We start from the raw sequence: 16,627 nt of genomic DNA on the forward strand, positions 1-16,627 counted from the left end.
AGAGAATTTAGAGTCAAAGATTGACCTGGGACAAATCTTTTTGTTTTGAACAAAAACTGGAGTACCTAGAGAAAATTCACACAGACAAAGGAAGAATATACATACTATACAAAGACAGCACCCAAAGTCTTGATTATTGGAGCTGCGCAGGAACAGTGTCCACTTTTTAACTACCCTTTCTCCCAAATTATAAAAGTAAAATATGAAATGGCTTTAACATCTGTTAATTTAATAACTTATATATTATATTAAATGGAAACTTACAGTGGAACCAGCGGCATGGAGTGCACAGCAGGAACCAGCACTGGATGGTCTGTCAGGGTTATGGTGTTATTGGTATTTAAGGTATGTCTGTTTGAGATTAATCTTGTAATTGTTTACTAAAATTGACATTTCAAAAACAAGGTTATACTATTCAGGCGTAATGAAACCTTTTGAAAGTGTACTACAGCTAAAACCCGTACTCAGATTGTTGTTAAACAACTGGATCCAAATGGCCCATAATTTGCACTAGACAAAAGACTTGTGGAGAGTGGAGACCATGGAGGGGGTTGCTAGTCTGGAGGAAAAATGATATGGGCCTCATATATACAGACAAGCTGACAGGAGTCTAGTAGATTCTCACTAGCAACTTATAATTTTTCAGCAGACAAAGCATGTATAAATGTAATAGCATTTATATCTAAGACCAATGAAGGTCATAATCATTACACATTACATTCTTTTAAACAGTGGTCCCATAACCACACCATAAGCCTCCAGCTTCAAGACACTATCCACAAAAGTGAATGAACAACATGCTTTGAATTGCCCATTTTCCATTCTAATTTTAAGGGTCAACAGGATTTTAATACCATTTTAAACACAGATCCAATGTTTTTTTATGGCGCATGTACACGGGGCTTTGATGGCTAAATCACCCAAGCATGGTTAAAGAGCCCCTCAACTCCAGCTGGTTCCAGGCCCACTTAATTGTGTCTTCTGACCTTGTCTCACCTGTGTCTGCATTAAAATCATAATGCAACTGAAGTGTGAAAAAATGATATACTGTTTATTTTCTCTAAATATTTATAGAGGCCCCAAAGACAGCTAAATTTGCACCTAATAAAAAGTATGTGGCCCCATGTAAAGAATTACAGCATCTAATGCACAAAATAATGAACCCGTATAAACACCAAGAGGCTGGATGTGAAACACTGGACATTTGGGAGTGTAATTCGTCAGTCTGGCTTAGATACCTTGTTGGTGGCATTAAAATGTCCGACTGAGATTTTGTATGAGAACGTAATACAAAATAAACACTATATTCAACTGAGTGGCATTAAGTATACCATATTGTATGTAAAGGACTGGAAATGTGCAATTAAATTTTATTTTTTCAAAGCTGTTTCATGTTTCGTATGTACAATTTGGAACAGCAGAGTGGTCAGTGGTTAATGCTGCTGCCTCATTAGTCCAGGATCCTTAACTTTATTCATCCATTCCCCTGTTCCTCCTTCCACATCTCAAAGTTGTGCAGCGCAGGTTGATTGGTGACTCCATTTCGGCAAGTACAGGTGTATAAGTGACTGGGTGTAAGGCATGATGTCACCCTGTCCAGGGTTTCTCATTTAAGTCTGGAGATGCTGGAGTAAGCTGTGGCTTAGCACAACACTGTATAGGAATAAGCGAGTTTGGGAAATGAATAGATAACTGAGTTCATATTAAGCCTTTGATGGCACAGAGTGTGGTGACACTAAATGGTGACTGGGTCCAACCTTGCAGGACACCCTTTGTGTTTGTGTTTCATGTAGTCCCAATATTCTTGCAGACATTGACGTAACCTCTGTCATTCTAAATTGGGCCATAGTGGGTATGTGCTTGAACTAACCCTGTACCCAGTAGTTGAAGTGGTGGAACTCTCTGTTGGTCCAAGAACGCAATGATCTACATAAATTATAGCATAAACTGTGTGTGTGTGGTGGGGCCCCGTTGGAAGTGGAAGTGTGAAAGTATAGATTGATTTTATAATTGTGGGGGTGAAGTGCCTGCACTCATAAGGCCAGATTGGTGAAGTGAGCACCAGTGAGTACCAGCCCACTTCAAACACTACCTTTACCTTTTTAATTTAGGCACCTTGGTAAGAAGCCAACTGGCACATTCTAGTAGCCAAATGCAAGGCACCCACACAATGGGGCTCACTGTTTAGTGAAGCCACTTTCTTATGTTTCACTAGTCACTTTCAAGTTAGTTCTTTGTAATGGAAGCTGTTGAGCTGAGATCTCTACCACAGATAAAATCTGAATCCTGGATTGTGAGACTTCAAAAACAAACTTTCCAAACACAGCGGCTGACTGTGTCATTTGCCAGTGTAAGTGTTTTGGTTTTGCTTTGTTACTTTTAAAGCTTTGCTTATACTTCTTGTCATTTAATCGAATTATGTCACGTACAGGCAGTTCCATATTCATGACAGTTACTGGGGATGAGGCTCCCATTCCAAGGTTCTCTGGTGTACAAGCCGGTTGCCTACATCACTGCTGCTGTCTTATTTGTAATTGAGAGTCACATTTGCTACTTATGTGAACTTTACTATGGAAGATTTCCCCACTTAAACAGCAACAACAACAATATCTTTCTTGTATAGCTCAAAATTACATAAGGGATTTTTCAATGGGCTTTAACAGGCCCTGTTGTTCGACAGCCCTCCAGCTTTGACTCCCTAAGAAAAAAACTGTGAAAAAAAGAAAGACTTTCTTGGGAAAAGAATTCTTGGGCAAGGCAATTCAGATGGAGAAGTACAATACACAAAACAGAATAGGTCCAGCTAGATGTAAAATAAAATACAAGAGTACAAACTGCTTTGTTCTTGCACAGCGCTCCTCACCAAGTGCAGGAACAAAACGTCACAACAAAGCAAAATGCAAGAATAGATTACACCACTCACTAAATACAGAACTATCACATATAACGATATTGATTTGTTCAAATACATGAAAACAAAGTAGAAACTAATTAACAAAATGAATAAACAACAATATCTGTCAATCAGTTAATTGTAGATCCATGGCCATCTTGTAGAAAAGGAGTCAGAGACAAGCGAGACGCAGTGTGAGTCATTGGCCATTCAACATGGGGTCAGTAGTGGACCAGCTAGTCTGATGAAAGGACTCTTCTACCCAATGATTCCAGTGTTCCTTTATCTGAGATGTCTTTTCCATAGGCCATAGAGCAGCGGCACTAAGTGTATTAGTGTAATTAGTAACAGTTTATTAATATTGTTTTACTTATACTTCTGTATGAATGACTAACAACAGAGATACACAGCTAATCAGCAGCTCTAGTCAGGGTATGCTAAACTGAAGTACAGGAGTGAGTCTTCAGCCTGGATTTAAAAGCTGAGACTGAAGGGGCACCACTTATACTAGCAGGCAGACCATTCCACAGCTTCAGGGCCCTGTAACTAAAAGCTCATCCTCCCACTTTTATTTTATTAATCTTTGAAATCATAAGCATCTTGAGATCTTAATGTGACTTAAGAGAATTAAACCAATATCCAGAAAAATAAAGCACAAAGTATTTTTTATATTACAGTATTTTTACTACAGTTTTCATATTGTCCCTTCTTCTACTATATTCATTATCAAACCTTTGTCTGTTCAATTATCACAGCCTTGCCTTTCCCTCAAATTAACTAAATAAAATGACCTAACATAGAGTAAGATTCCTCCTTGGGGAAAAAAACCCTTTTGCTGGTTACAGAGTGCAAATTTATGCCAGTCGGATATAACTTTACAGTGTTCCAAATGAACTCACAGAATATCTGGATGATGACTGATGAGATGGAGGTTTGAATATGTCACCATGTATGGTAATTCCCAGTTTTCACGACCTTTAATTCTGGCAATGAGACTTTTCTTAGCAACTATATGTGTGCTATGATATTTATTAACAATAGGAGCTGGGAAAGATAGGTTTATACTGTATATGAAACCAATATATTTACATTGTACATTGTGAGATAAGCCAGGTGCCAACATGTTTCACACAGGTTACTCATGAATACCAGGTAGGTCTCATTCTTGCTTTAACTCCAGCTATCCATGATTTTGACACAGAATACAGGTGGTAAACAACTGAATGACTGGATGGAAGTTGTGACCAAGTGAACAGACCAGAGAACACAAAAGAGTGTATTGGGGCAACACTGTTTAATTGGCACAAACAAAAACAACAGAAATGGTGCCCTTGGCACTAAACAAAGTTGGCTCTGGTTAACTTGATACAGCTCAAAATGAATTCAAAAAGGGAGTTCTACCCTTGTTGAAGGCTTGGTCATAAATGAGATGTCACTTTCTGGAATCACCTGTTTTTAGGGTGTCTGGAGTGAAAGGGGCAAGAGCCCACTCTGGGCACTGTGGGAGGGGCTATATGTCCTCCTTGGACATGCTCTTGGAACTAAGAATGAAAAGAAAAAATACAGTGACAAAGTATTAGTCATGACCTCCTGTACTGCTGCTTAAATTTTGGCTAAAATATTATGTTTTAGGAGCACTAGTTTAGTTGTGCTGTTATTTTGTAGTTTTTCACATCTGAGCCATCTTGTTTGTAGTTGTGGTGCCTGCTCTAGGAACATAACTCTTGCATGACACCTTACATTGTCTGCGCTCTATATTTAAACCTGTGGCACCCATTTTACTTTATTAGGCTTTTTGGAAATCTGATTGTACTGCAAAAGTTTAGCAAATATTTAGGACCCTTTTCTTGTGGTTTTTGACCCCCAGGTTTTCAACACACTTTTTGGTTTTGTTGGTGAAGTAATTGTTTCGTTTCACTCTCACCCACGCTAGTAATAAACTATTCTTTTAATTAAATAATAAATTGAGCTTAAAAAGCCATATAATCAGAAAAGCAAATATGGTTCAAAACCAAAATATAAAGTTAACAAACCTCACAGAAAATTTTCCAAAGTTCAGAAAGCTTGTTTAAAATATTAACTGTTAGAGCAGTTTGCACAGCCAATTTCTAAATCATTCAAACCGACTGATAATTACTCTTTTATTTTGCTTTAATTTATGTGGTGAATGTTTCTTCTTGGCACCTCTGCCCAGGGTTTGTTTCCTGCCTTGTGCCCTGTGTTGGCTGGGATTGGCTCCAGCAGACCCCCGGGACCCTGTAGTTAGGAAATAGCGGGTTGGATAATGGATGGATAGATGGATGTTTCTTCTTAAGTTCTTTCAATGACATTGTTGCTAAGACATGCTAATAACAAACAGCCCGCTGACTTTTTTAATGCTGTCTGCTAAGTCTTCCAAATGTGCCATGAGAGAGAACTGCCCTGCACATCTCCACTTCATCCAATCTGGGTTACCCCTGCTGAGCTCTGCAAATGAAGAGGAATTGTGACAGGCCTATTATGCAGAATTCGGCCCTCCCATCCTAAACCTCAGTTATCCCATAATGTGTCAGGTGGACTGTCTCTTGTTAACTGTTGTAAATAGCTGGCAAAATGGCTGGAAATGCTTCCATACCTCTATTGGGATCCATCCAACTTTATATGAATGTAATAGTAGAGTTGTTTAGGTAGCAGGTGTGCATATCTGTGCATGTTGTTTTCCTTAAGCAAGTTTCCCCATTTTTGTCCTGGGACAGACTCACGTGAGCACTGACTTACAAGCGCTGGTCTTCTTCTCATCCTCCTCCTCCTCATGCACTCTTCTTATGTGACTTACACACAGCTTAGCAGTTGTTGTAGTGAGATAAGAGGGACAATTTGCTGTCTGTTTGTTTTTCTCACCCCTACACAGCTTGAGGTCAACTGCTCTTTCCAGCCTGAAGTGGCCAAGAAGCACAGCTAGGATTTCTATCCTAAACACATGATGTAGACCACTATACAGTTCAGAAAAGCATCATCTAGAGCAGTGGTTTTTGTTCCAACCAACTTCCTGTTTTCATTGGATTCCTAGTTTATTAAGTGAGTTATATTTCCCAGTTTCTGTGTTTTGGAGTCAGTGTAGAAATTATATTAACTAAGTTTTATTAGAATTCTTATTAAAATGCACTCAGCAGTTATATGGGGAAAATGTAGTTATTTTTTTTTTTTTTTTTTTTAAAGTTGATAACAGTATTTTCATCCTGATTTTCATTCTGCTTTCCCAGGTGTTCTGGTTATTTATTTCATTATTTACTAATTAGTGGGTCTGACTATGAAGTAGTTGCAGCTTTCATCATCCTGGGCGTCTGCACTGCTTGTTGTTAATTGTCACTATTAGGGTTAAATGAAGGGAGCAAACTACAGAGAAAAAGGGGAAAATAATAGGAAAACAACAAAAGAGAGTTAAGCATTAATAGCTTTAGAAAAATATAAAAATATTTCTAAATGTCTTATAAACATAAAACCTATAATGTTGTGCTTTTCTGAATGCAGAATTAGAGAAGAGAAAAAAGGCCAATTAATTAAACAAGATCAGTTTTTATTGATTATTACCTCTGATTGTGAATCTGGTTGGAATAAAAACCTACAGCCACAGGGGGTCCCCAGGACTGAGTTTGGGAACCACTGATCTAGAGTATCTAAGCAACTCATTGTTTAATGCTGCAAAATATCTGTCTCTCTATTATAAAAAAAATCTTTGAAGGAGACGAGACGTGATTTTCTTGGAGAGACACTTACACGTCCTGCAAGACGAGTCTGGGGCCGGAAATAAAGGACAAAGAGTAGATGACAAAGTAGAACGTCGTAAAAAAATTTTAAATGTTGGCGCAGTACAAATGCAGAGCAGGTTAGAGATAATGGAAGTACGAAAAATTGAAAGTCTCAAAAAAAGGATAGGAAAAATTGCATTAGTGCAAACAAACGGAAATTATTACTCAGTGAAATAATGGAATAGCGAAAAGAGATTGAATATTGTCACACACGTGCGCATGGGAGGCAGCTAAAGGGCTTGAGTAGGGACAGTTCCGAGACATACCGGGATGTGGCAGAGTGCACAGACTCTTTTTCTCCCTTGCCTGCAGACCATTCACAGGAGATTCCACCTGGTGATCTCGACGTCACTTCCAGGACCGAGCCAATGGAAGGAGACCTTGCCGGCACCAATGGCAGACGACCTACATGAACCCGACCCCTTTGACTTCACTTCCTGTCTCCTCCTTTAAAAGCCTCCACCTTTTCCCTATTCCCTCAGTTCTGTTTGGACTCGGTTTTGTGCACATCAGTGCTGTATTATTTTGAAAAGCAACTTTGCAGCCAGGAAACCAAATTATATGGGTGGCTGCCCCAAACATTTTTATGACTCTGTCTCGAATTTGTTACAATATATTGTTCGGATTTAAACTTTAACTCGGAGACTTGTAGATTGTCTACTTCGTGTTGCCAGCGAGAATTAAAAGATTCCAAAAACATTGTTGAGGTATGAAGTCCCGTGAGACAGAAACTTTTAACATGAGATTCTTTCAAGTTACGCCCTTCTTACAAGTATTTTCAAACAAGACCACAGTCATCTAACTTCAGTCGTGTGAATGCTTTTGTCAGACACACTTCCTGCGCTCTCAGCTTTTATAAATATTTTCAGGACAATAATTTTATACGTTCTAGATGACACATCAACGACTAAGCGAAGAAGAAAGAGCATGGAAAAACATTCAAAAAACTTGTTTTATTTATTAGAGAGAAAGAAACGATATTCACTCACAGGCAGTTACACGTTGCATTGTCACAATGTAAGTCCAACACGAAATCAAAATTCAATGCGATTTTGGAAGAACAGTTAAGTCCAAATATTGTTTTAACTAAAGGTTTAAAATAAAAGTGAAAATAATGCATATGTAACAATTCCCATGAAAATAACAATCTCTTAAAATTGTATATCCGGTTAACCAAACCTGGGGGTGGGTGACCGAAATTAGCAGGGGGCAGAGCCCCCTAGTACTTATACAAAAAGAATTCATGTTTAAGTTGCACAGAGAGGTACTGTACTGTATTTCTGACAGACTGGCCATCTAGCTCTGTGAAGAGGATCACTTGTATTCTGTTTTATTTCTTGTACTGACACTATTTTTGAAACCCATTGTATACCCGACATACTTGAAAGGGGGTTTCTCTCTGAATTGCCCTTCCCAAGATGGCGGACTGTCAAAAAACAGTGCCTTATAAAGCCGATTGAGATATTCCTTGTGTGATTTTGGGCTCTATAAGAAATGAATTGTTGTTTTAACTTATTTGGTGCAGTATTGCTACACATGGCATTTGACAAAACACAGGAATATGGATCCTGTCTTTCATATTCTTTCACTGCAGCCATACACATATGATTAATATGTTAAGTTTATAACAGTCAATTTTTTTACTTACCTCATGTCCTATTTTGAACATGTCATGCAATTGTCCTGGGTATGACGTCAACATGCATCCAGTCCTGCAAGCAGATCCTCCAACTTGCTGGGAAAACTCAGGGGTTGCTGGCAGAACTGACACTCCAGCCATTGTGAAAAACCTCACACTGTTTGTCTGCAGTCAGGTCCGAATTTGAGATCCTGAGGTGGTTCATCATCTGGTGGGTGCAGCAATGCGCTGTATCAGTGTATGCTCCCCACCTCCTCCTCCTCTTAACACTTATTTATCTGGCAGAGCCAATGCCCGTGTTCCACACCTGGGTTTGAGGTTTAGTCATTTCTGTGTTGAACCCTTTTATTACTGTGTAGGTATCCATGTTGCCAGGTTAATTGATATTATTAATTACCTCAATGTTTAAATGGTATTCTGTTCAGAGGTGTTTCCTGCTTTAAACTCTCTTCTGCTTGTGTAGAGGTCCCACGGCATCCAATTTATTAAGTGTAACTAACAATAATGTCTTTTCATTAAAAACATATCATTGGCTTTGTTTTTCAAAGTTGAAGAGGTTAAAAATGCAAAAAAAAAAAAAAAAAAAAAAAAAAGCCTGAAAAGGACCAATTGATGGGGTGAATTTTTGTAATTGACATGTTCTCTGGTCATGTTAGACTAGTTTATTGAATTAACATTTTCTCCATCCATCCATTATCCAACCTGCTATATCCTAACTACACGGTCACGGGAGTCTGCTGGAGCCAATCCCAGCCAACACAGGGCACAAGGCAGGAAACAAACCCTGGGCAGGGTGCCAGCCCACCGCAGGGCATGCACACACACACACCCACTAGGGGCAATTTAGAATCTCCAATGCACCTAACCTGCATGTCTTTAGACTGAGTGAGGAAACTGGAGTACCCGGAGGAAACCCACGCAGACACGGTGAGAACATGCAAACTCCATGCAGGGAGGACCTGGGAAGTGAACCCAGATCTCCTAACTGCGAGGCAGCAGCGCTACCCACTGCACCACCATGCCGCCCCATTAACATTTTCTCTTTTTTGAAATTTACTTGTATGTTGCTTATATTCTCTGCTGACATCTTTGCACCACACTGTACTTTGCATCATGCTTTTGTGTTGCTGTGGTATCACTGCGTATGTATCAACTGAATATTTCTAAAGCTCTGTTATTCAAGAGCAAGTGTTTGCAGTATTGTTCTGCTGAAACTCTATATTAAAAGAGAAAGAAATAATTAGTACGGCACTATTTAAAATATACAGGTTCACGATCCAGTTGTCTGTTTTTCTTTAAATACAAAAATTCACCCAGTCTGTCAAATGTTGCTTACTCTACAGTTATGATTCTGTCATCCAAGTAAATAATTAAACAAAACTATCACAGATTCACTCTTCTTTCTTAAAGATATATTCAAGAATCATAGTTTTGAGTGTTTAATTCTGGGACCAGGAATTCCCAATAAAATTTGTCAATTGCTTTACCTAGAGACGAGCTTTCTTTTTTAAGAGTAAAGCTGAGGATCCTTCACTACAGCTCACCCTTAAATAAGATGGCATCTAACAAATTAAGAGTTGGTATGTGGAGAGTGGAGCATTTAAGAGAGAAAAAATCCCTAAAAACCAGCACAATGTTAACACAGTAAAGAACAAAGAAGAACATAGACAATTATTAAAATTCAATTTAAAGAAAACAAATATCTAACTACCCAAAATGAAGTTCACCCACATGGGATTCTTGCCTTCCATTTATTGAACATACTTTATCCCAGCAGCATCTTGTCTAGGAGTGTTTTGCATTTTAACAACTGTTACTGCAATAGACTTCTGTCATGACCAGGAGATATAACAAAATAAAAATATATTAATAGGCACAAAAGGTGTTGTTCAGTCAGAAAAACATTTAAACATCTGTAGTGTTACAGATTTTTACAGTTCCTGCTGCTAGGCTGAGACAAAGAATAAAATTTACAAAGACCTGATTGTCAGGATAACTTGCAGGTTGAAAGTACTTTTCTTTTTTAAACTTGTTGAGCACCCCTAATCTGAAATGTCTGCGGCCATTCAGATTTAGGATTGTTTCACATTTTGGAATATTCACATATTTTGCATATTTTTATCTTCCTTAAAATAACCATAACATTGGAAGCACTCTTCCAGGCCCCCAGAAGTAATGGCAACAGTCCCCTGTATCTCTCCCTGGTGGCACCCAAACAACCCCGGCATGGCTGACCTTCTGGACTCCAACTCCCATCATGCCCATTATCCACCAGTGGAAAGCTGCCACCCTGTGGTATATATGACCTCGGGGAGCAAACATCCTCTATCTTTCCACTATGGCCTTCCGACCAGGAAAAGGTACTGAAAACCAATCCAGCTGGAATGACCACCCATCCATTTTCATTCTTGACCGTGTCCTGGTTAGGCAAGCAACTGCCCTCCAGCTGTTACGGCACACACATTTGTTAAAGCAATACAGTCTCCCGTAAAGGAATACATTCATGGAAATAAATAATATATAAATAACATCAAAAACACTTACAGGTAAAAGAACATGAAGCTAGCTTTTTTGATTTGCATGTTCCGTCTAATACAAAGTGACAAGTGCTGAGAGATGAATCCCTTCTTTCTCAGTTATCTACAACAAGGGACATTATCTGACCTAAAGATGACACATTCTACCTTGGGGAAGCAAAAAAAAAAGATCTTGAGCAGACATGAAACAAATCCCTCATAAATAACCGTTGTGCATAATGTACCACAGTCTGCACTGCACATAAACACATGTACATGCTTATTATTATTAAAAAACAGACCAGACAAATAAACTTACACAATTGGCAGGGTCACTAGGTGATTCTTACATTTTTTTTACCTAACTTGGGTTTTTGCGTAAAAAATTTTAAAGTTTTTGCCTTTGTATTTTTCTGATGATGGAAATTAAATTATCTTGCAGGCAATTTACTCCATCTGTGTTCCAAAATACCTTTTCCTATTCCCTGATCCTAAACAGATTATTAGCATTTCTTTGTGAGAGCCCCATGCTTCCCTTGAGCATATAGTACAGCAATGCTAACGCCCATAATAATGGACTTAAGACACTCAGAAAAGAAAGGACTGAAAATAGTCAAAGTTAAGTTGTTGAGAGAAAGATGGAACTATAAATAATAAACCATTTCAATTAACTTCTTTAAGTTATTATACTTTAATAGTACTCATTAGGAAGTACCCTGAATAAAATTAAGATTATAAGGGTGTGTGTACAAAAGAACGTAACATGCAATGGACGGATGATCCAATCCCAAGGTGCAATGCATCAAAGAATGGATGCTGTTTTGAAAAAAATAGTCTTAAAATCCTGAAAATAATAACTAGCCTGTAATCTCAGCGTAGTCAGGTTTTCTTCTCACATCCCAAAGACATACTTGTCAGATTAATTACGTTGTCTTTGGTTTGTGCTTAGGGTCTTTCATTCTCCTGTTCATAGGTGATTCCACAGCCCAGCCGTGATGTTGCAGGTCCCGTTCCAATGCTCCCTTTTCTGTATTTGGGAGCCTCTCGACAGTCATGATTGGGATGAGCTGGACAAATGAGGACACCACATGAAGCAAGGGGAAAGTGCAAAAGTGATCAGTGCTTTTATTAAAACAAATCAAAACTAAACAGTGTCCAAATAAATAGTGCAGAGCTTCAACTGTCAAATACACAATCCACTAAAATGGGTGAGCGTGGAGGTTAAAAATCCAAAACAAATCCATTAAGAATGAGGTTAAAATACTGGCAGGAACAGTCCTTTTTAAAAGTCCGGTTCCTTTCCCTTTATCTGGCAGCCCCCCTGCTTAACCCTCACGGACCTTGCCACAGAGGAGTAGCCCTGTCAGCAGGTGCTGGTGACCTTCCACAGGTCTAGACCACTCTGGAGAAGGAGGTCATTAAGGATGTCTCTGTATTTTGCTCCATTCAGCTTCCCTCAGTCCTGACTCGTCTCCCATTATCTGACAATGAAAAACAACTTCACAGCATGATGTTCACCATTGATATGGTGCTGTACAGGTAATGATGAGTTTCCTCCAGACATGACACTAATCTTGATTTCATCAGACCAGAAAACCTTGTTTCTTACAGACTTAGACCCCTTTAGATGCCTTTTTGTAAACTCCGAGTGGGCTTTCATGTATCTTTTACTGAGGAGTTGAGGCTTCTGTCTGGCCAATGTTTTATAAAGTCCAGATTGGTGGACGGTTGCTCTGTTAGTTTTACCAGTGGCTTACTTTCTTCTAACATGTTTGACCTTGGCAAGCCTTTTGACTGTTCCCTTGGACAGCACTTTCCATGGGCGTCATAGTGGAGTGAAAAGGGGTAATGATTAACCCAGGGCTCACTGGGTGGGGTGGCCTTCGAAGCCTGGAATGAAAAGTACATTTGACAGACATGGATCGAGAGGAAGGGGCCCACAGAGACTGCTTATGTGTAGTGCACAGAGTTCTGTACTACACTCCTGACCTTTTCAGTAGACCACTCATTAATATTTTAATATTTACCTGTTTGGAACTGATAAATCATTGCATATCCATTTTGCCAGGAAATAATCGAGACAAAGAGGAAGTGATCAAAGCACAAAACACAAATACATTTTGCTTGTAATATGAGGCTCGTTTATTACATTTGTATTATCTGAGTACTGTACAGCCTGCAGTTACATCAATCACCTCAGATAATATCCACTTGCACATCAGTGCAAACTTCAGTACAGATATACAGTACATCTGCCGGGACAACAATTATCAAAATGCATTGTTGTCTCAAGTACAAGTAAATAATCTAAAATGTTAAACTTGTTAAAATACTTCCAGACTTTTAAATTATGCATATGCACTAGCACTTTATGATGATAATATGTTTCATGATAAAATATGAATAAGGAGCATGGCAGCCCCATAAAATATGAACAGCTATCTTATCTTAATGAACCAGACTCTGACAATTACATCTATATGAGTTTATTAGGTCTTGGCAGGCCAAGAGTCTCCTTTCTGTGCACAAAACAAGCCTGATTTTCTCTTTTGTCCCATAGCTCAAATAAAAAACATTCATTGTTCAAGAGGAGTTTTCATGTACAGCTTAACAATGAATTCTCTCCCTATACTGTAGGACTAATGCACAGCACCTAGTATACATATCAAAACCAGCACATGTGCAGAGTATACTGACTAAGCGTACTGTGCTTTAACTGGGTCAAGGAAGCATAAAAGAGTTTTTTTTTTGCATCTTATTTTGTCTTTTATACTATCAACAGTTACATAATTTAATTTGTGCAGGATTAAATTCATCAAAATATTGCACATTTCAATGGCCTACTGTTCTGCAAAGCCTTTTAAATAGCCATTTCTTTTTTCTGTACTTTTGAAAGCCACTGTGACTTAATTCATAAAAGATGGCCTAGCCTTTTAAATCCTCTTATAATTTCATCTTATGCATGTAAGTTGACATACATAGTGTCATGCATGTGCATCAAAGGGTAGCCCTCTGAGTTCTTCACAGGTATGTGCTACCACCCCAAGCCAAGAGGGTTTTCACTGCTGCTAACTGCTTCGTCTTCTTTTTCCTCACCGCCCAGTTAGGACAACTGACTGGGCCGGTCTCTGGGCCATAAAAACAAGACTTCCTGGCCCAAGTATTACACAGCAACCTTTTTATTGTTATTCCTTTTTGAACGCCATCACGTGTTGTTTTTTTTTTTCCTTATAAGTAAACAAGGACCACCCAGGATGGAACTCCAAAATTTGTGGTTGTATCAGCCTGTTATTCACTCAGACGACCACAATAGTTTTGACATCAACAAGAACAGGCCATTTGGCCCAAACTAGATAGATAGATAGATAGATAGATAGATAGATAGATAGATAGATAGATAGATAGATAGATAGATAGATAGATAGATAGATAGATAGATAGATAGATAGATAGATAGATAGATAGATAGATAGATAGATACTTTAGCTCATCAATCTCTATTTGTGATGAGCAAACCCATTCAATTCCCTTTGTCTTGACTATGGCAAAAACACGAAAATGTTCAGGAATTTCAGCAAACTCAGCAAAATCCATTTAACTCTTTTAGGGCTGATATTTTTCTTTGTTCCAGGGCTGAATATTTCTCCAAAAAACTCAGTTTTATGAAAAGCCGCACAAAGCAACTGTTTTTCACATAAATCAATATAAAATGTGCATTGCTTTGTACAGTGCGCTGTTGCCACATGTTAGCCATCTCTGGCGGCAATGACAATGACATGCCGGGGTGCTGGGGAGCGGTGAGTGGCAGCTGGGAGTGTTTTCTGAAAAGCACACAAATGCATTGGTGTCACACATAAAATCAACATGAAACGTCTGTTGCTGGTTCTGTGGCCAGTCTTGCTGCATGTCCGCCATCTTTGGACAGCGGTCGCAGTGTGACGCAATCTGTTGTGTACCTCTTTGTCATTGTAAGTGGCGGGCCTCCCAGGCGAGTGTTCAGCTACACGAACGTGTTTGTCACCACGATCAGCTGATGCCGGTACTGCAATTTCGTTTTAGTTCTCGATCTCCAGATCACTTGCGCCAAAAATCGGAGTTTTTTTTTGCCCAATTCAGAATGCTACACACAAAACGTCGTCCACCGTGTATCACGCATTGCGCATTCGCTTCGTTGTTTCGCCAGATGTTGATGCCATTTTTGCCGTTGTTTGCTCATCACATGTTAAGTCAACGAGTCCAAACATTCCTTCATGCGGAAAAGAGTCAACTGTTATTGTAAAAGCGCATTTTTTCTACATTTAGGGCTGATTATCGGCCACTACCCCTGGATGTCGACTTTTGTCGAAGTCCGCCCTAAAAGAGTTGGTTTAATGGGGAGTAGAAACTAAAATAATTTTCAGTGGATTATAATAGCGCAATGGTGTTTGAAGTGTCCCTGAGGGCTTGGGAAGCATCTGACAACTATACTGGACAGATTATTGTGGCCAAAAGTCTTGCAATGTGACATCAGCAGACATATTTTGTAATATCTAGTCATGTGAGAAGTTGTGCAATATAACATACTCAGGCGATGAGGTCAACAAGTCTGACATCCCCTCCGATTAGAAGTCATGTAATATGACATTGACTGCTATATTCTGTAATCCTTGGTTGTGCAATATGGTATACTCAGGCAGCAACAACAACATTTATTTATATAGCACATTTTCACGCAAACAATGCAGCTCAAAGTGCTACAAGGTCAATAATTGCACACATCAAGTTTGACATCCCCTCCAACTTGATGTCATGTAATGTGACAAAAGCTGACAAATTCTGTTATAGCTAGTTATTCAATATATACCACTGTGCCCCCCTGAGATAAAATTATACTCAGAGTCCACAATACTCCAAGCCCTTTATCTTTCTCTCTGATCTCCCGAGCTCCCATCACTATGACTAACTAACTCCTATACAATGCAAGAGATCAGTGTGATATACTTGGGGGGGAAGCTTTGTTCTTTGTTCTTATCACTACCTGATCTGCACTACATAGTGAGGAGCATGGCATGCTTAAACCAGCAGTGAAGATACAACTTACAATGAATCTATACAGAATCACAAAGTATTTTCATAATATTCTCATTATGGTCAGCTACAGTTCCCCTCAAATGAAAATACTGCAAGGTTTTATTGTTTTTAAACACATGTGGGGTGTAAATCTGGCTGGAAAAAACACTAATATATATTCATCAAATTCTCATCTTATCTAATGACATATACAGTAGTGTGACAAAGCAAAGTGCTATAGAGCAGATCCCATACCTAGGGGGATACCAGTCCAGTGCAGATAAGAGTGAAGAGTGTTTTATTACAGATGATAAGACATATAAGGAAGGGTGAAAGGAAGAAAAAAATACAAAACACAAGGATCACTAAAATAATAAAGTTTACGGGCCTCTGGACTGTCCTTCTTTTAAGTTCCCCTTACTATCTGTCATTCCTTCTCTTTTTTAATACTCTGGGGTCTTCTTTCTCTTCACCAGGAGCCTTGTTTATAAAACCTATGTGCATGCCAAAAAACAGGAAAATGTGTATGGCAGAAAAAAAAAAAGTCAGATGTATGAAACCTTGGAAGCACACATTTCCATGCAAGTTTGTGAACATCCCTCAGGGCTCATCAGCCTCATACATATGCAATCACGATGCTGCAAATGTTCATTGGCTGGTAGAGCAGCCTTCCTCCTAACATGTCGAGACACCACCACTTGCGTTCAAGGGCATCTGCCTGCACTCCACAACTAAGCACACA

Source organism: Erpetoichthys calabaricus, chromosome 8 (genome assembly GCF_900747795.2).
Source record: "Erpetoichthys calabaricus chromosome 8, fErpCal1.3, whole genome shotgun sequence".
NCBI lineage: Eukaryota > Metazoa > Chordata > Cladistia > Polypteriformes > Polypteridae > Erpetoichthys > Erpetoichthys calabaricus.